Source organism: Chiloscyllium plagiosum, unplaced genomic scaffold, assembly GCF_004010195.1.
Source record: "Chiloscyllium plagiosum isolate BGI_BamShark_2017 unplaced genomic scaffold, ASM401019v2 scaf_7006, whole genome shotgun sequence".
Taxonomy (NCBI): domain Eukaryota; kingdom Metazoa; phylum Chordata; class Chondrichthyes; order Orectolobiformes; family Hemiscylliidae; genus Chiloscyllium; species Chiloscyllium plagiosum.
Window position 1 is genome coordinate 18,896 of NW_025214742.1, and position 20,892 is coordinate 39,787.

At 39.5% G+C, this 20,892-nt stretch overlaps 1 long non-coding RNA gene across 3 annotated transcripts; it reads left to right on the forward strand.

Moving 5' to 3' along the window:
• Positions 1 to 1,141: 1,141 nt before the first annotated feature.
• Positions 1,142 to 16,811, forward strand: LOC122548010. 3 transcript variants are annotated; one of them, XR_006311150.1, is made up of 3 exons: positions 1,142 to 1,364; positions 4,051 to 4,243; positions 14,825 to 16,811. It is a non-coding gene; the product is annotated as an uncharacterized LOC122548010 (long non-coding RNA). The 3 variants fall into 3 exon arrangements; XR_006311152.1 differs by lacking the exon at positions 14,825 to 16,811 and adding an exon at positions 8,063 to 14,528; XR_006311151.1 differs by lacking the exon at positions 14,825 to 16,811 and adding an exon at positions 5,938 to 7,415.
• The last annotated feature ends 4,081 nt before the right edge of the window (positions 16,812 to 20,892 follow it).

Sequence of the window (20,892 nt, forward strand, 5' to 3'; positions counted from 1 at the left end):
TTGTGGCTAAATAACCACGAAATCTTACATTTTGATAGATTTTCCTAAACACATTGTGTATTTTATACTGATATGAGTGAAACAGTATTTCCACTTTTATTGATCGGCTTTGATGTTAAACACGTTTCACTTCGGTGCATAGAGATAGGTAAAACTTCGTATAACTATTTATTTCACCTTAGGCACAATATGCACACACGGATTTAAAATGCACAGTACAGACCTAAACAGTTATAAAATAACAGTGTAAACTAAATGAAATTAAAAAGTCTAGTTGCCGTTTAATACACATTGCCTCACATGGGGCCCTGCTGTTCTATGGTGCAAGCAGCACCATTGCGCAATTTCAGGGACGTCATTTAAAAGGGGACTTTTTGCCGAGAATGTTTTCCAGTTCCTCAGGAAGGTTCTGAGACCAACTGCGGAGGCGGGCCAGACATTGTGATGGATTGTATTTCGTGTGAATGTTTGTGAAAAAGCTCTTTGAATAAATATTGATGTCAGCTTCAAATTCGAACAATTGTGTGTGTATATATATATATATATACTTTAACCCTGAATGAAGTGCCTTTACTCTGTTGATTTTAGGGTTTTTTTCGATATAGAGTTTTAAAAGTAGAAATATTTTCTAATCGTATTTCGATTAAATACGTGACCAATTCTAAACTTATTTTCAAAAATGCTTATATCCAGTGATTTCAGTATAAATACGGTGCAAGTATCAAACTTCCTGGAGGAGGGATTTAAGCCATATTATGGAGGCTGATCGTGTTCATGGTCAATTCGTCTTTTAAGTGTCAATATACCTTCTTTATCCTTTAAGTCTATAATAACCTATATTCTTTTTTAAATACATGTAAATATTTAGATGTATACAGGGAGGATATGCTCCTATGACAATATTTTTTGAAATAAACTGCACTCATTTACACGGCACTGCTGATCCTGGGATTATGAAGTCTCTTTACATTGGAGATCAATGAAAAGGTCAGACATTCCTATTAGTGCAATGTATGACACTCAGTGTGCGGGTCTGCACCGCTCCTTTACCGACAATCAAATTATATCTGGCCCATCATGTTCGGCAGACCGGACCGAAGATGACGATAGGGCGGGGTGTGACGGCATGATGATTGACAGCACGAGAGCGAATCGTATCGGTGGGGGCGGGACGTGTAGTTTGATTGACAGGGTTGCGCGGCCAGTTGAGTGGTCCGGGTGGTTGTGGGCGGGGCTCGAGCCGTGTCTCGCGCTGCTCTGGCCAGCGTGCGTCACAAGAGCTGGAAGAGTCAGTGTGGTTGCGCGTGATCGAAGGGCGATAGGTAGTGGTGATGGAGATCGAGGCGCCACTGGCACAGCAGCAGGTACAGATAACAGTAGTAACTACCTCTCTCTGTCTCTCAGCGACAGTTTCGGTGCAGAGAGCAGGGTAAGGTTTCGGTGCAATTAGATCGCAGGCGACCCGGGGTAGGGGGGTAGGGAAAACATTTAGCAAAGGGAGGCAAACTAGTTCAACTTTCAAGATAGTTCTATCTGAGCGTGTGACACGAAAACGTTTTCAATGTGCTGAAGAATTATTTACGTATAAATGTGCAGGTTCTTATGGTTAAAGTAAATTGGGGTGACTACTTTAAGATCGGGTCATTTGTCCATCAGCTCCCTTTCCCTTTTACCCCGCAGTCTTAATGCTCATCTTTGGATTGGATTTCCTCATCCGTCTACTCCCACGACATATTTTCGAAGCTTCTGATGATATGAAGCGCAAACGTTGAAACCTGGGCGTTCGCCAAAAGCGTTATTTCAGATTCTGCGTCAAACTTATTGCACAGTGCCAAGTCATTCTATTGTACTGAATAGTACTTGAAGGAAGGGTCTGAAAAAAAGGTTGGCCACAGGGAGGTTTGTCTGTTATCTTGCTGCTCCCCATAACGATAACTTTCGTGCGTGAGCCAGTGCAATGTTTCCCAATCTTTTTGATTTTTCTCAAAAGCTGTTGAGGTCGGTTGTCGTCTGACCCCTTGAGTTTTCCAGCTGATACTGGGGTGTGATCTTGTCCCCACCCACCAGCCTTTACAGTAACTGAATGGCAGGTGAAAGACAAGCTGGTCCTATAGGGTTTGGCTCTGTTTATCGGACGTTCAGCAAACATGGGGATTAGGGGAAAAAAATCTATAGTTTCTTCTCTAAACTTTAAACTCTTGCTTTTCCTCACTAACCTGCCAAATCGATTGTTCCTCCTTTATTTGTCCTGATATTTCAATTCGGTGTATTGTCACGTGCCTTCCATTCGTGTTTGGCTGGATTCCTGACCTTTAGTACGAGTTACAGCGATTGTAGAACAGCATTTTTCTTCTGGTAGTAAATGATTAATAGGTGGTTTGACTGCTTTGCGTGATGTTGTGAAATATTTACTGTACGGTGAAGGTCATTAGCTGCAGAAAGAATCTCAATTGTTGCAGCACATGTCGTTTCTTCTCCCTCCGTTTGTTCCGGCTGGATCGACAGATTTCGGATCAAATTCTGGTCAGATTAATAACAATCAATTTCCTGACTGTGTTGTATATAGTTAAAGGATGAAAATGGACAAAAACAGATATGTGAACAATAAAAAAATTAAAGAACAGTGAGCTCTGATAAGGAAATATTTTAATTTCTATTTCTCTGAAATCTGCAACCATCCTCATTTTATCATTTGAAAGGTTCACAGCTGTGTCAAGCTGTTGCGTCTGGGTGCCTTTGCTAAGTTTTTACTTAAAATCTAATTGCCTTTTGCATAGCTATTGTTTCATACTTTAATTGTTATTTTAAATGTTTAGTTTCCTCCTCTAAGGACGTGTTTTCTTTAAATCCTGTATTCAAATTGGGGCGCATTAAGAACATTACAAAAAATCTCAGTTTACTAGAGTCATCTTAAAAAAAAACTGTGCCTAGTTGTGTCAAAAGTTCCTTTGTCCACTTGTGCATCACTAACAGTTGACATTTTTATATAGCATCTTTTGGGGTAAAATATCTTTGGGTGATTCATAGGAGCATTATCAAACAACACTAAACCATGTGCGATATTCAGGCATATGACTGCCTGGTCAAAAATGTAGATTTCAAGTCTTTCTTTGAGGAAGCAGAGATTTGTGGAATAAGAGTTTACTTTGTTGCTTCACATGTGCAAAAGACCAGCTTGCATGTTTTACGTAGTGCACTAGTTTTAGCCATGATGGCTGCCAGCTAAATAATTGTAGTCTGTGACTGGAGCCTGGCAGTTAAGGCAATGAAAAGGCAAAAGCAATAGTCTGCTTGGAAATGGAAAGAGAGTTGGAGGTAAATCTGGATTTGTTGACTTGAGTACCTATTTGTATTTGTTGCCAGTGGATTGATAGTGTCTATTAGAGTTCCTTAACTTTATACACGAGCTTTCAAAATTGTAGTAACTTTTTTCTTTTTGGCTGAGAAACCACAATCTTAACAACACATAGTCACTCATTAGTTCATCTTATCATTGTAAGAATCTGCATCTGAGTGAATCTCTGCAAATCCGTTCATAATTCCAATCATAAGCCAATCACATTTTTGAACTAGCAGCAGGATAGTTGATGCAGCTGCCTTTAAAGCTGATGCAAATGAATGGTTGGATCAACACTAAGACCATTCCCATATCAATGAATTCTGGAGTTAGCCAAGGATTTATCCCCTCAACTCTCTTTGAGGTAGATGCTGCATTTGCTGACATATGTTGTAAACATATTCCAAATGTATCATGACACCTGGCTTTACCTTCCCACCAACTCTCTTCACTTAACCACTATCTTTACATATTGTCTGATTTATTTATCTGACATGCTCACAAATTAAAATTTGGAAAGAACAAAGCTATTGCATTTGCACCTAGCTACCAACTTCATTCCATTCTGACAGCTAGCTCTGTCTGAATCAGAATTTGCCAGTATTCCACTTGACCCTGACATGGATAATAAATCTCTCATACTTGCTATCACACAGACTACCTGCTTATAATGTCCCACTGCTGCTGAAATCCTAATCCTTTGTTATTTTCAGAATTGATTATTCGAGTACCTGCCACCTGATGAGCACAAGAAGTGGTGACTAAATGATTGGTCAAAAAGCTGGTTTTAAGGAACCTGAGAAAGGACCGGTTTGAAGAGGGAACTGGAGCAATAGCTTCCACACAGTTAAAGGGATGTTTCCCATTTTACACTTCCACTAGTGGGATAATGCACAAGAAGCCTAGGTGAGAACATTGTAATGTTTTTAGGGAGCTGAAAGATTTCATAATACTGTGAAAGGGATAAGTCAAAGGGCTTTTAAGCACAAGGATAACTATTTGAAATTTGAGCTGTGCAGAACCATGATCCAATATAGGGAAATGAGCCTAGAGATAATTGAGCAGACATTGGGTTGAAATGAACTGTAGAGTTTTGGTTCAACTGACATTTGTGGGAAATGGCAGCATCTGAGGACCAGGAGAATTGACATTTCTCATCAGGATGAAGGGCTTCTGTCCAAAATGCAATTCTCCTGCCCCTCGCATGCTGCCTAACCTGCACCGTGCTCTCTACTCTGATCTCCAGTATCTGCAGTCCTCACTTTTTCTACTATTTGTGGGGAATGTGAGGTTGACCAAGGAGCACTGGAATTGTCATGGTCAGCTATGACTAAGATACAAGCAAGGAGTTCATAACCAGAATGAGGCTAAGTTGGGCCATAGTTACATGTTAGATTACTCCAAGCACTTTTGGTACCCCATTACACAAACTTAATCTGTGGAGAGGTTACAGCGTAGAAGCACCACGTTGAAGTCAGTTATACCTATGGAAAACTACACTTGTGGCTAGAATTAAGGCGTTGTGACAGACTCATTTAAATTTTCTCCCAACTTTCTCTAGCCTTATTTTAAATAACCAAGGAATCTGGGGTGACGTTTTGTAGGGGAAAGGCTTCATTTGTGGAAATTACTAGGATCAACACTTAGAACTTTGACAAGAGGGCCAGGGATATTTCTCTGCAGGAATGTTGGAAATTGTGTGCTTTGCCACAGGGGCTGGTTGAGGTATCTTTGCCTCTTTCGTGACATCAAACATCCAGTCAAAGCAGTACAAGACAAGCTGGTTTTGTCTTGCTCTAGTGGTGTCCACCTGGACTAGATGGGCTGAATGTCCCATTTCTGTGCTTAAGGTTTTGTTAATGAGCACATAAAGACAATGATTGTCAGAATCACTTAATTGGCAGTAAAAATGCTTTGGAATCTCTTGAGATGCATCATAAGTTAAAGAATAATGTAAAAGTAGGTAAGCAATGGCTACAGTATTTTAATCCTCCTGAGAAATGGGAACTGTGCAGAAGGCTGCAAATATTACAACCTTTTATCAAAAGGATGGGGCTGAGGATAAGCAGACCAATCAGCTCTACATCAATTGCAGAAAAATCTGATTAATTCAGGACAAAGTTGATATTTGAAAAAATATGGGTTTTAAATGAAAACCAACATTTGCTAAATTTAAATCATTTTTGAATAATTTGGGTTCTTTAAAAATAACAAGGCAGACAAGAGTAATGTAGGACATATGTACCTGGACCTATGGACTGCTTCTGTAATGGACACAGATATAATACTCATTTGTTCTTAACTTAGTGTTTGCTTGAATTTAGCAAACTAGTGGAGTGGAAAAAAGCAAATGTAATACACTTCAGGGAAAAAAAAGGAGGAAGACTGAATGTAGACATTGGGCTAATTGGTCTACAGTTTCCTGTCATTAAGAAAATGAAATAATCTATTTCTAGAGTGTGGAACATTTTTTTAAAAAACCGAACACAATTAGAGGGCCTGTGAAGTAATGTATGCAAGCCTTTTTAAAGGTGATAGCATGAATTGAGAAGACTGCCTTTGCCTTTGTTAAAAACATATGGAATCTTGTAATTAATTAGAGACTTGGAGCACAACAAGGAGGCTATGCAAAATCTTTATCAACCCTGGTGAGGGCCCAACTGGAGTATCATAGCCAATTCTGGATGTCATGTTTTCTTTTGAAGACCTTGGAGGGCGATGATGAGATTTAATAGGATTTGTCCATAAAATTGATCCAGGAATTCTTCTTCTTTCTGGAAGATTTAAGGGTAGACTCAAGTGTACAAAACATTGAAGCATTTTATTAGAGTAAATGAGAATCTGCTTCTAATAGTAGGAGGCTTGATAAACAGAAGACACCAGTTTAAAGTAATTAAAAAATGAATCTGACAATTTTTTTAAATAGAAGATATTGTGAACTGGAGTACACTGCCTGAAGCTTTGGTGAAATCTGAGTCCAAAATATTTTGTATGGAATTGAATAAATGCTTAATGTGGGAAAATAAATACTAGGCTAAGGGAAAGAACAGGGGAATGAATAAAAACATTTTGGTATAATACAGTTGGCTTCCTATTTTCATTATTTTCTTCAGCTACACATTTTTGTTAGAAATACTACTGAGCAACAAAGATATGTAGTTAGTAAAAGTAAGCATTTAAGTATTGAAAACAGAAGATTAAAAAACAAGAAATGGCTGGTTTGAAAGTGACTGAAAATTTTGAAGAAAGGTCTACTTGAAATGTTAACTATTTACTGCTGTCTGTGTTATTGCTTGCACTTCTATTTGATGTCTAGAACTGTAGATTTTACTTTTCTTGACTCTGCAATTCATCATAAATGAGAGATTTATCTTTCTATTTAGAAAGATATATCCTTCAATTCAACGTATTTGTTCTACTCCCGTGTGCTAACATTCATTGTAATTCGATTGATGTTTGAAATTGATTATAAAATTATCTATAGTGTGGTGAAGTGATTCTTGGTGAACTCTAGTGAAAGCGTGTGTACTGAGTCTGTGAACTGTGCCAGTTACTACTATTATTGCTATACCACCTTGCTTCTATCCTGATTGTACGAATATGGTTTTGTTTCATTGCACTTTTAATGTTTTTAATAAACTCAACCTCTTCATTCATTACCATATCAGTTTATCAAATTAAGTATGAAATTTGTGGATAAAATACTTATGGTTGAAGTATGCTGGTAGATTTATGACCATACATTGTAAATGATTAAGAAAAATATTCATGTTCTGAACCTGTTCTCGCAAAGTTAATGACAATCTTCATGCAAACAGACCTTTGCCAGCTAAATCAGTCATCTAATTTTGATGTCATACACTGGATATCAACATCTTCTGGGTCACCATTGACTAGAAACTGAACTAGGCTAAACTTAGATGCCATCTTTACAAGATCGGGTCAGGCTGGGAATTGTGCAGTGCTTAGCTTACCACCTGTGGTGAAACGGTTAAAAATTATGTCCCAATACATGTGTGAATCTAACCGGAATGGAGGTGTTGCTTAGTCCTGTGTGAATCTTATTACACACCTCCCCGTGTGAATCTTCTTATCTGTATGTAACCAGAATGGAATGTGTTTTTTAGCCTTGCTCTGCTGTTCACATGAATGTTTATATCTGGAAAAGAGTATATCAGCTGGAAAAGTCTCCAGTTCGGTGAGTCTGCTCCGGGGTTGCGTTTAACCGCCGAGCGTGGGTTGTTGGCAACCGCTCTACGAGAACTGACGGCTCCCAGTTCCGGTAACATGTAGAGTGAGTATAAGCCAGACCCGTTGTAAGTATGAGACCTGGTTGTGGCGACGCTGCGGGGAATAAAATGCTCATATTCTAGCAGACTCGCCTCTTGGTCGTTTGTTCTGTGTCAGACTACTCTCCTACGAACCTGACCTTGAGAATTTTTTAAAACACCACCTGACTTGGAAAAACCTGCCCACCATCTATAAGGCACAAGTCAAGTATGAAAGAATACTGTTTACGTGTCTGAATGACCAACCGCATCTGAGAGGCTTGACACTATGAAGGACAAAGCCTACTTGATGGCACCCCATCTAATATGTTTGGAATTTATTGCTTCCTCCACTAATACAGTGGCAACAGTTTATACCATCTGCAAGATGCACTACAGCAACTCACTAAAGTTGTTTTATTTGCATTTTCTAAACACAACCTTTACCACCTAGCAGGTCAAGGGCGGCAGATGGAGAGAGTCCTTGCCATTTGTAGGTGATACATTTTCAGGAAAATCCAACAAATTGTGAAAGAACAAAAATTATTTCCCAAAGGAATGAATTAATTTTCAGCATGGACTACAGTTGTTCCAGAAAGCAGCTCATCATCTTCAAAGGTAATTAGGAATTATCAACAAATACCACTTTGCAAGCAATGCCCACATTCCATGAATTAATTTGAAAATAGTATTTCTAAATGCTAGCTACTTTTCTGTATTTAACATTTTTTCATGTAATCACTTTGTGTTGCACTATCAACTTTCACCTACAGATTGGTTGCGAAGATATAAAGTTATGCAGTTTAATTACATGGGTGACTGACCTAAGAACAGTGCTTTTTGTTTTCCGTTGGGATTTAATGCAGAAGCTGTGATATTGTGTTTCTTTAAAATAAATTGTTAGCTTATACATTTTTTAAGTAACTGTGCCAAATAGTTACGTTAATATAGAATCATTTCAACAATAAGATCATGATACGGTGAGAGGCGAATGCTTTTGTTCAAAGTTAATTCTGAAAGGAATTAAGGGTTATGGTTAGAGGGTGAGTAAGAGGAGCTGAGGTCATGGAAAAATCAGCCATGAGCTTATTGAATGGTGAGGGGCCAGATGACCTCCCCTTGCTCCTCGTTCCTATGTTTTTATACCTGTGAGCATGTTATACCACTTGCCAGCTGTTCCAGATGTCACCTTAAATTATAATTGTTTCAAAATTATTGGTTTCTCCAAGCACTTCCAACCCTGCATTTTTAAAGTTCATTAATGGGATGTGGGTGTTCATTCAGCTGACATTTTATTGCTCATTCCTAACTTTTTGACACTGAACTATCTTCTTGATCCACTGCGGTCCATGTGGTTAAGCTATTCCCATGGTGCTGCTAGAATAGTGTTCCAAGATTTACTTCTGTTGACAAATGAAGATGTGATATTTCCATGTTGGATGGTCTGATTTGGAGGGTAACTAGGAGGTAGTGGTGCTTGTGCATCTCCTACCCTATTCTCGTATTGAAAGCTGGTTGTGGATTTACAAGATGCTGTTAAAATGGCCTGAGTGATTTTTCTGCAGTGCATCTTGAAACTGGGACAGTCTGCAGCCATTGTGCACTGGTTGTGGAGTGAGTGGATGTTTAAGGTGTCAATCAAACTAGTTTGTCCTGGATTATGTCAACCCTGTTTTATTGGAGCTGTACTCTATTTAGGAAATGGAGGGTTTTCCATCACACTCCTGACTTGGGTCTTGTGGATGGTGTAAAGGCTTTTAGGACATGAAGTGAGTTACTTCTCACAGAATACCCAGCCTGCTGTTGAGGGTAACAGCATGTCTGTGGTTGGTCTACTTTAAATTCTGGTCAGTGGCAACTTATCAATGCCACCTAACATCTGATAATGCTATTGAACATCAAGGGGAAATTGTTTAGTTGGAGATGGTCATCACCTGGTAATTTTATTATATAAATGTCCTGACAAACAGTACAGTGATAGCTTTTGGAGAGCAAGAATATCTTTGCTAGCTGTGAACTCCAGGCACAAGGGTGATTTCCCCTAACCTGGCCATTATTAAGAAAGCTCCTTGGAGGCAAACATGGTCAACTGTTACCTTTGTCAAGGTCAGCCATTCTTCCTTACATTACCTGAAATCTGGCTTTTTGTCCATAAACTAAGGCTGCAATCCAGTCTAGGACCAAGCGGTTCTAGCAGAACCCAAACTGACTTTCAGAAAGCAGGTTCTTGTTAAGTGGTATTTGAAGCACTATCGGTGACACTTTTTTTAAAGAATAGATTGCTGGCACAGTGCTCATCACAGATGTACAGCATGGAAACAGACCCTTTGGTCCAACTTGTCCATGCTGACCAAATATCCTAAATGAATCTAGTCCCATTTGTCAGCAGTTGGTCAGTTTTTCTCAACTCTTTCTACTCACATACCCATTTCAGATGCCTTTCAAATGTTGTTGTAATTATGCCAGCCTCCCCTACTTCTAACAGCTCATTCCATACATGCAACGACCTCTGAAAAAGTGACTCATTCTGCCTTCTTGCAAATCAGATGGTGTGTAACCTTGGGCAGAATTGAGATGCATCCTTATACCTCTGTGGAGTTGAGTCCTGGGTGACTTTTAATTTGTTATAGTTGGCCTTGTAGTTGTATTGAGAATGTTTCCTGAAGGACTGCTACTTCGGAGCATACATTTTGAGGCACTAAAACTAGAGTATTGTCAGAGCCCATAATCTTTGCTGCATCCAGAGCTTTCAGCTTTTTCTTGATGTTAGATGGAGTGAATGAATTAACTTAAAAGTTGGTGATGGTGGGTGTTAGGTTTATTTTTCTCAAGGTTTCGGGCACACCAACCTCTGTGAACAGTTAGTTTATTAAAGCTCGTATAAGTTAGGTGACCCCTTTTGACCCACCCACCCCCCCACATTACAGGCATGTGAGATTGAGTCAAATTGAGGCCCTGAACAAAGGAAACACATCCCTTTTATACAGGTCAGTTGGCCGCGCCTACAGATGCTCTGGCCATGCCCCCAAGTCACATGCCACTCCAGTTATCTCAGGTAGAGAGTAACATGTGACTATGGCAGGATGCGATCATCTTCTGAGATAATGCTAATGCCCTAATTCTGGGGAATTGTTATGCAGACAATTTCCTGACTCAGTGATTCCTCAAGACCATGCAGGTGCAACATACCTCTGGCCAGAAAGCGTTTCTGGATGGAAGAGATTGAATTATAGTTTAACTTGACAGTAGCAGGGGAGTAATAGCAAGTAACTGTCTAAATGAAGTGTAAATTATAATGGATGGTCATCCGCATTCTTCATAATTGTCGTCCCTACCCAAAGACAGACAGTGCAGTTTGACCCTTTTAATATTATATTACATGTTCAGAGATTCCCACTGTAATGTTAAAAGATTAAACGGGAATCTCAGGAGGAGGCTGATATATATAATCAACTGAGCAACTTTGGCTGAGAATAGATTGGATGATTTGAGCATTCTGTCACTTATTGGGCTTGGCCAGTGTTGAAGATGGAGATGTGTGTGGAATTCCCCTCCTGGCAAGATGTTGATCAGTGAGAATGAGGTCAGTGAAGTTTTTCCCTTGCCACAGGCCCAGTTTGGAAGATTAGTCTTTCTGGCTAGGGTGGTGCAATTTAGCTACCTCCCACCCAGAGTATGTTCTGTAACTCTTTTTTTTTTTACTTCCAAGTGGCTTGTCAACTGTGTGGGAGGATATGTGGTGAGCAGGAGGAAGTTTCATTTTTCAATGTTGACCATGTTTTGAATATTGTCCAACAAGTCTGTTGAGACCTGACACCTCCATCCTAGGGTTCTGAGATGCATTGATAGTGGATGTGCTAGTAGTGAGGTCCAAACGTCGATACAATCATGAGTGGTCCCATTGATTTGGAAGTTGGAAGGTGTTGCTTTTTTTTTCAGAAAAGGAGGCGTTGAGCAAAACTGGAAACTACAGGCCAGTTAGCCTAACACTAATTATTGGGAAAATTATGGCAACGATTTAAGGAAATTTTTATGCACTTAAAAAAAAAAACTGCAATTAAAGTAAGTCTGTGGTTTTACTAAAAGAAAAGCCCTGTTTGACAACTTTTTGAGGATTTACCTAATAAAGCAGTTAACAGGAATAAGTAGATGTCACATGTGTACTAAGATTTCCAAAAAAAGTATTTGATAAAATTCCACACAGGTTAATAGGAAGGGTAATAGCTCATGGGTTTGAGGTAATTTATGAACAATACAGTATTGGTTGATGGACAGAAACAGAATGACCATACTTCATGCATTTTCTAGTTGGCAGGTAGTGAAGAGTCAGTGCTGGTGTCTTGGCCATTTACGGTCTACATTACGCTCTCACCAATTCATTAATGTCCCAGTTGGGAAGGTAAGTTGTGGGGATGACGGAGATATTACATTGTTTGGAAGTGGACAACATGATGGCGGATGGATTATTCGCCTTGCTGAGAACAATACAAAAGCAGAATGTTTTAAAAATGTGAAACTTGTGTTGAAATTCAGATGTGAGTATACGTATACAAGGTATGGTGAAAGTTAGAAATGCAGGTATAGCAAACCAGTAGGAAGACAACTGCTATAACGTCATAGCAGGAGAGAAATCTTGATAGAAATTTGTAGGGTTTTTGAGACCACATATGGAGTGGTATCCACATTTAGGGGAAAAGAATACATTTGCATTAGACTCCAGTAAAGGTTGCTGGAATGATGAGAGTATGTTCATGATTGGAAGCTTCCAGGAATACATGCATAAAGTTTCTGCATGTACTAATCTTGGCATATTGAGGCTAAACGTGCTATAAATCTCTTGTATTATTGCAAGCTATTGAATACAAGTGAAGGTTATTCTTGCGACATGAGCTGTTCCAGTTCATTGAAAGAAACATACAGATCTTATGTGGTGTAGGGAAATCAGTGGAGATAATGGTGTTTGCTTTGCTTGCTTTCAGGTGAGTTTAATTATTAGCCAAACTCTTAAATTGATAACCTAATACTTGCACTTGTTTTGGGCTTTGCTCTCCTGGCCTTTTTCACAATGAAGCTGTTAGTTGTTTTTTGCAAGCAATTTTTTTTAAAAATTAGGATTAGAAATGTGGTTAGTTTAATGTATGATGGAGAACTCCAGATGGCAGGTTGCAAACAGCTGTTTGTATTGACTTGTCTCATCCCATCCCTTAAGCAGATGCTTACTCTATCCTCCATGTTTAGAGCGCATTCTCAAAGCTTGTTTGATTCGAGGCATTTGTTTGATTGTGCAGGTGGTTATGTTCAATTCCAGTGACTGTGTGGAATAGATGGCAGCAGCTACATGTCCCACCTGATCTATTCCTTTCCAACAGGAAGGGCATTTAGGGGTATTCAGCAGTTGGCTAATCTGGTGTCGCCTGCTTCATGCTCCATCTGAAATTGCATGATGCCTGCTCAAAATGTTTTACTGTCTGGTTTGTTTTACTCGTGTATATAACTCCACTTCTAAATGCCAACTGATGTTTTAACTTAAATAGATACAGAAAATATTAGACCAGTTAACTGTTTGGCAAAGAAATGCTAGGATGGTTCTTATCTGTGCTTTACCATGTATCTAATCTCAGCAAATAGAGCAGAACGCATTGTACCGGAAAGGAACGTTTTTTTAATTCAGTGATTTTGTGTACACAAAACCTGACTGGGTTTGTTTGTAGGTTGCCTTAGAGATGCATCTAAGCAGACAAGGATTGCAGTTATACAAGCTTAAACCTATAGTTGAACCTGAATCTATTTGATTTTAGTGAAATGGGGAGCTGTCGCTGTGTAATGTAAACCAACAACTTTAAATTAGACAAAAGTTCTGAACTTCACAAGGACAGTTAGTCATAAACAGAGACGCATGAAATATTGGTCATAGGCTTTAACAACATTTCAAGAGGAAAGGAAAATGGGGTTTGGGAGATTAGACTGCTGAACACGGCCACTAATGGTGGACAGAGGAGAATGAAGGGTGTGGAAGAAGGGAGAAGTGTATACGAGTGTTGCTGTAGCATTGAAGGAGGTCACAAAAGTAGGGAGAGAATGAGGACCTAGTAGTATTTGAAAGCTTAATAGCATAGCCAGAGCAGGAGCTATTGTAAGTCAGTATAGGGGTGATTGATAAACAGGACTTGGTGATTAGGAAATTGGCAGCAGAATTTTGGATACCCAAATGTTTATTGTGCAGGTCTAGCCAGGAGAGTGTTAGGGAGTTGAATCCGTGTACAACAAGTTCCCATGAAGGTTTCAATAGCAGCTCAGTTGAGGCCAGGATTAAATGCCGGTAATGTTTCATAAGTGGAAGTAGCCTATTGTGGTATAAACCATCTGAGGTTGGAAGCTTCACTCAGCATGTAGTAAAATGTTACAGTCTTAAAACAGTAGCCAGGGAGAGGGATGGAGTCATTGGTAGCTAGTGAATAGAGCAGAGGCTGAAAGTAATGATTCCTAATCTCTTAATATTTAATCAGAAGAAATTTTGCCTCATAGGATTGGATGTCAGAAATATGACAAATCAGACAATGGTATGTTTGAGAGAGATTATGCTAATATAGAAGGCCAGATATCGTCATACACATGAACCCATTAGGTATGAAATTCAAGGTGACCAAAAGCAACATTTGTGCCTCCTACAATATATGGATGTTAATGGCAGTACTTTTGACTGTATTAGGTAAATGTTTTGTTTTTAATAAAGTTTAAAAACTTGCTAATTTCTGTTGTTATGCTCACTATTCTCAGTGCTTCTGTGCACCTATAAACAAATCTGTTTTTTTAGCTTTAGTCTGTACATTGATAGCAACGTATTTTTCATAATCAGAGCCATGGGCATTGATGTAACTATTGGAGCTCACCTGCAATCAGCAAGATGTCACTGTTTTTCAGGATGTTATTTCAGAAATTCAGTTATAGCTGGGGTCAGGGAAATTATGATGCGGTGAGGCATGACTTAGGATGTGTGGCTTGGAAAAGTAGACTCCAAGGCAAGAGTGTACTGCGCTGTATTCTTCTATGTTCTATGTTCTAAATGTTGCTCATGGAGTAGATATTGAGTCTGAGTCTGTTCTTTCATCATGAGCATACAACAAAAGTGTTGGGACAAAAGTTCCATTAGTACAATCCAACAATCAGCATGAGGGAATATACTGGAAATCACTGTACTGCAAGGGATTTTTTTTTTCAGCTTCTCCATCCTCCCTCATGCTGTGGATGTTGGCTGCCTGTTAGGGATATTTTCACAGGTGATTATCCGAATTGCGTTTGTGATATCATCTCTATACCACAGGTAAACACAGATTTTGTATCCCACCTTGTCTCTGATCACTTGAAGTGCGGTGTTTTATTGGAAGTTCCTATGGAAACCTAATAGCTTAATGTTAGTCTAGACACTTGTGGCAAAATAATATAATAAAAAGCCACAGAACTGTGGATGCTGGAAATCAGACACCAAAACAGAAATTGCTAGGAAAACTAAGCAGGTTTGGAGAAAGCAAAGTTAATGTTTCGGATCCAGTGATCTTTCTTCCTAACTGATTTGTAGTTAGGAAAGGGTTGGGGCAGAGTAAACAATAGATAGAATTGAAGTCCAGAGAGAGCAAGAACAGCTAGCAGACAAAGGACCAGGTAAACCTCAGCCTGGGGAATTTGTGACCATTTGTGGCAGACAATGAATGGCTGTCCTAGTCAGCTATACAACATGGAAACAGACCCTTTGGTCCACCCCGTCCATGCTGACCAATTATCCTAAACTTATCTAGTCCCATTTGCCAGCATTTGGCCCATATTTCTCCTTATTCATGGACCCATCCAAATGCCTTTTAAATGTTGTAATTGTACGTATCATCACCTCCACCCCCACCTCTGGCAGATTGTTCCATATGTGCATAATTGTTTGTGTGAAAAAGTTATCCCTCAGTTACTTTAAATCTTTTCCCTCTCTAGTTTTGGACTCCCTTACCTGAGGGGGGAGAGAAAGACCGTTGCTATTTACCTTATCTGTGCCCCTCAATATTTACGAACTTTAAGGTCAGCCCTCACTCCAGGGAAAAATGCCTCCACCAATTCAGCCTCTTTAAAGGTCAAACCGTCCAGTCTCACCAAAATCCTTGTAAATCTTTTCTGAACCCTTTCAAGTTTCACAACACCTTTCCTACATCAGAGGCCAGAAATGAACGCAGTATTCTAAAAGTGGCCTAACCAATGTCCTGTACAGTTGCAACATGACATCCCAACTGCTGTAACTCCTAGCACTTCACTTGTGCTAGGAGCCCATGTGATGATGAGACCTAGTGTGTAGGGTTGAGGTAAGGAGATGGGAGAAGGTGCCTAAATAATTGAACTCTCTCTAATGAGCCCTGAAGACTGCAGGGCCCTTATCTGTCCAACTGCTGGTCTCTGGCTCTATCTTAATTTATAATTTCTTCTTCCCTCCCCTTGCCCCACCTCATCATCTGCATACACACCAAACTTTTCCTAGCTGCAGTCAGTTCTGAAGAAAGGTCAGTGGACCCAAACATTAACCCTGTTTTCTCTCCATAGATGCTGACAGACCTGAGTTCTTCCAGCAATGTTTTTATTAATGTTTGTACATAGTGAATTGTAATGAATGTCTTTTAGATTCTTCAATGCCATAATTTGAAAGTCTCCTTCCAAATATGTTTTGCGTTTTTTTTTTACTTAGGAATAGCTTTTAGTTATGTTGGTTTAAATGTTACAAAGAATTTTTGTATTTGTGAATTTCCTACTTCAAGGTTTTTTGAGTGGTAGTCTTGGGCTTGCCTGGATGATCATGGCTAGCCATTTGCTTAGGTGATGCACCTGGAATGTCAAGGGAAGTAATTCACCAATCAAAAGGAAAAATATATTATAAAGTCTCAAAAAAAAAAGGGTCTTACAGGACACACATCTACTTGACAAAGAACATTTAAAGCTACAACAGAGTGGATTTGATCAGGCTTTTTTCTCATCTTTCAGTTCAAAAAATAGGAGAGTAGCCATTCTTATTCGGAAGAATCTTCCTTTCCAAATGTTAACCCAGATAAAAGATGAGTCTGGACGGAATATTTTGATCAAAGCCCTAATACATAGTCATAGAGTCACAGCATGGAAACAGACCCTTCAGTCCAACTCGTCCATGCCAGCCAGATATCCCAACCCAATCTAGTCCCACCTGACAGCACCCGGCCCATATCCTTCCAATCTCTTCCTATTCATATAGCCATCTAGATGCCTCTTGGAGAGGAATATGGAATTTTGAATCTTTATTGCCCCCCAGTGCATCCCTTTTAAATTTGTAACACAGCGTTCTCTAAGTTGATGACTTTTGAAGTCTGCCATACAATTATAGGAGGAGATTTTAACTATATTATGGACTCTGAGACAGATGGGATACCTAAGAGCATGACAGGTATATCTTTGACATCTAGACAACTGGCAGATCTGAATAAGGAGCTCGGGCTAGTGGATGTACGGAGGTGCCTTCACCCCCAGGGCAGAGACTTTACTTTCTACTCTAACCCACACAAGTAACATACCAGAATTGATGTTTTCTTGACCTCTTGACCCTTTTGAATTCCATACTGTCTTGTAAAATAGGTAATATAGCTATTTCTGATCATGCTGCAGTATATATGGAAGCCAAGATTAGGGATGATGGGATAGGCCCCTGACATTGGCGTAATGATCCCTTCTTATTGAAGGATAGCAAGTTTATGAAGTGTTTTTCACAGGAATTCAAAACCTTCTGGGAAATTAATTCAGGTATGGCCTGTAACCCATCGATGATGTGGGAGACCACTAAGGCATATGTGTGAGGTTTGGTCATCTCATATTTTGTGACCTGGAAAAGACCAAAAGGAAAGCAGCAGCACCTGCTCAAGGCACACTTGAAGGCAGCGTATGTTGATAGGTCCTCCATTACTAAGCTACAAAGGATCACAGCCCTAAGGGCAGCCTTGAATACCGCACTTAACCAAACATCAAAGAGGGAAACATTATTCGCAAAGCAGAGATTATTTGAATATGGCGACAAGCCTGGCAGATACCTAGCATACCTTACTAGAAAGAAAAAGGCTCTTCAAGCCATTACGTGCATTAGAGAAAGTGCTGTTACTCTGACTTGTGATCATAAAAAGATCAATACAGCCTTTCGAAAGTTCTATTTTGAACTATATAAATCACAGGACTGAGAGGATAGATCTGGGAAGATGGAATCCTTCTTTAAAAATTTGGCCCATCCAAGCTTAACCTCTGAGCAGGTGTCGATCTTAAATGCCCCCCTGACAACCCAGGAGGTATTCAATGCGATTAGGCAGCTTCAGAGTGGCAAAGAGCCTGGACCAGATGGATTCCAGGTTGAGTTTTATAAAGAATTTATAGGGGAACTGGCCGGGTCACTCATAAATATGTACAATTACTCGCACAGTCAGGGCTGTCTCCCGCCTTCGTTGAGAGAAGCAAACACCCCTCTTACTCTTAAGGGAAAGGCCCTAGAAGATTACTCATCATATAGACCCATATTCTTACTAAATGTGGATTTCAAAATTCTTTCCAAAATGTTAGCATTAAGATTGGGGAGGGTCTTAACATACATCAAAAGAGGACCAGACGGGGTTTATAAAGGGCTGCAGGTCAACTAATAACACTAGAAGTGTCTTAAATATGATACAAGCCTGTAACAGGGAACAATACTGGCTTTAGTTGTCTCCTTGGATGCAGAGAAGGCATTTGATCGGGTAGAATGGCCATATCTTTTCTATACACTGGAAAGGTTCGGTGTTGGAGAGAGATTTACTAAATGGGTTTCAGTATTATATAATCCCAAAGCAGCGGTGATCACCAATGGTTTAAGCTCGGATAGTTTTAGTGTTAGCAGGAGTTGTCAGCAGGGATTTCTTCTTTCTCCAATATTGTTCACGCTAGCGATTAAACCACTGGAGGAAGCTATACGAACTGACCCTAATGTAGCAGCTCTGAGGGTTGGATCGGGCAAACATAAAATCACTCTATATGCAATGATGTCGTCCTCCCCTTAAGTGATCCTTTGATAACGGTGCCCCGTCTAATCCAAGTGATCAATTTATTTGGGATGTTCTCGGGCTATAAAATTAATTTTGTGAAATCTGAGGCATGTGCCGTTGGGAGGTCTTGTCAGTGTATCCAATTTACCAGACAGATCTTGCTTTCCCTTTCAGTGGTCACAAAAAGGTTTTCTGTACTTAATTATTTTTATCACCCCAGTATTTGGTCAGCTGTATAAAGCTAATTTTGTGCACTTATTAGAGAAAGTAAGACAGGACCTTCAACGCTGGGGAGATCTCCCAATATCCTGGTTAGGCAAAGTAGCCTAGTTAAGATGAATGTCCTACCTCATCTTCTATATCCTATGAGAATGCTCCCCTTGACGCTGCCGAGACAGGCGTTGCATTAGCATTATGGCTGGCTTGGCTCCTTTATTTGGAATCATAAACTGCCCCTTATCAAATTAGAAAAGCTGCAGCTCCCTCAAGCAAGGGGAGGATTGGACTTTCCAGACTTTACGAGGTATCAATTGAGCTCCTTATTATCTTATGTAGCTGATTGGGGGTCACAAGAGACCCAATCTGGTTAGATATTGAGACCTCTCAAGCAAAATGTCCCCTCATCAATCTTTTGTTTATGGACAAGATGAGAACTATTATGGACTACTGTAAAAAACATATTGTATTAAATACAATTAAAGCCTGGAGGATAATGTGGCAAGATGAGGGTAACCTTCAAAAAAACCTCCCTTATATTCCTATAGTGGGAGCACCGGGATTTCAGCTGGGGTGACAGATGCTACATTTAACTTGGAAGTCTAGAGGTATCTCCTGCTTGGGAGACCTGTTCGATGGGGAGGTTATGATGTCCTTTGAGCAGTTGCACCAGAAGTTTGGACTGCCTATCAGGGACCTTTTTTTGGTATTTACAAATAAGCGATTGTATACAAAAGAAGATCACACTGATAATTAACCCATACAAATCTGATAGGGAAAGGAGAGTGCTATGGCCAATGGGGCCCCCCCTCGGTTAGTATTCTTTATCACTCATTATATAATAAAGTATCCAAGGACATGAATGATTATTTAAAACCTGGAATCAAGAATTAGGGCTGGAAGTCTCATTAGAAATGTGGGAGGACATCTGGGGAAAATGCCCGAAAGATCTCTATCTGTAATGGAACTCCGGCAATTCAATTAAAGATATTCATAGGGGTAATGTGGCACCTGAACGACTTGCAAAATTCAAGGTAAGAGCATTTCCAATGTGTCCTAAATGTAAAATAGAAGTTGGCACACTCACGCATTGTCTATGGATGTTCCATAAGATCCGTAGGTATTGGGACAGAGTAGCGAATGCCTTGACAGAGATCTTGGCTACGGGGATTAGATTGGATCCAGTGTCCCTGATTTTGGGCTCTTCAGATTTTCCCTCCCTGGATGTGTACGGGAGAAAATTATTTACCATTCTTTCTTTCTTTCTGTGCAAGGAAAAAAAGTTTAATGAATTGAGTAGCTGAAGGCCCTCCAGGATTTTCGAAGTGGCAGAGGTTAGTCATGGAATATATCCTCCTTGACTTCCTCACAAATATGGTGCGCCAAAAAACGGAATTATTCTATAAAACATGGCAGCCCTTTTTGAACTACATCGACACCGATATTTCGGCCATACTGTCCAGGGCTCTTGTTTAGCTGTGGTAATGGTTCAGGCTGGTTCGAGGACCCCCGGGAGGAGGAATTCCGTATAAATACAGGTTTCATTATGACTTGATGTAAATCTATTTTAAAGCATGTATATAGTTATTTAATAATTTTGTTTATTGCTAGTTAATGAATGATATTCTATTTTATGTTTTAGCTTGTAGGATAGATTAAAGAGTAGTTGGGTTTTTCTTTTTTGGTTTTATTTATTTTTTTACATTGATGTTTATACTTTGTATTACTTTTGTAATTTTGTAAAAAATTTTAAATTTTCTTTTCAAGAATAATAAATTAAAAAATGAGCCATTACCTGGTCACAAGTTGGTCAGTGCTCATCTTGAGTTCACAAGGTGCAAATTCTCTCTGGTTATGGGAAAACTGTCTGTTTTTATTAAATGTAAGATTGAAGTTTAATTGTAGTGCCTTTTGCTCTTTCATATGAACGGCAGATGGATCTTGGTCTGTAAATTGGCTTAGTTGCAAATTATTATTAGTTTAACCCATGTGTACAGGACAGACTTCAGCAATTCAC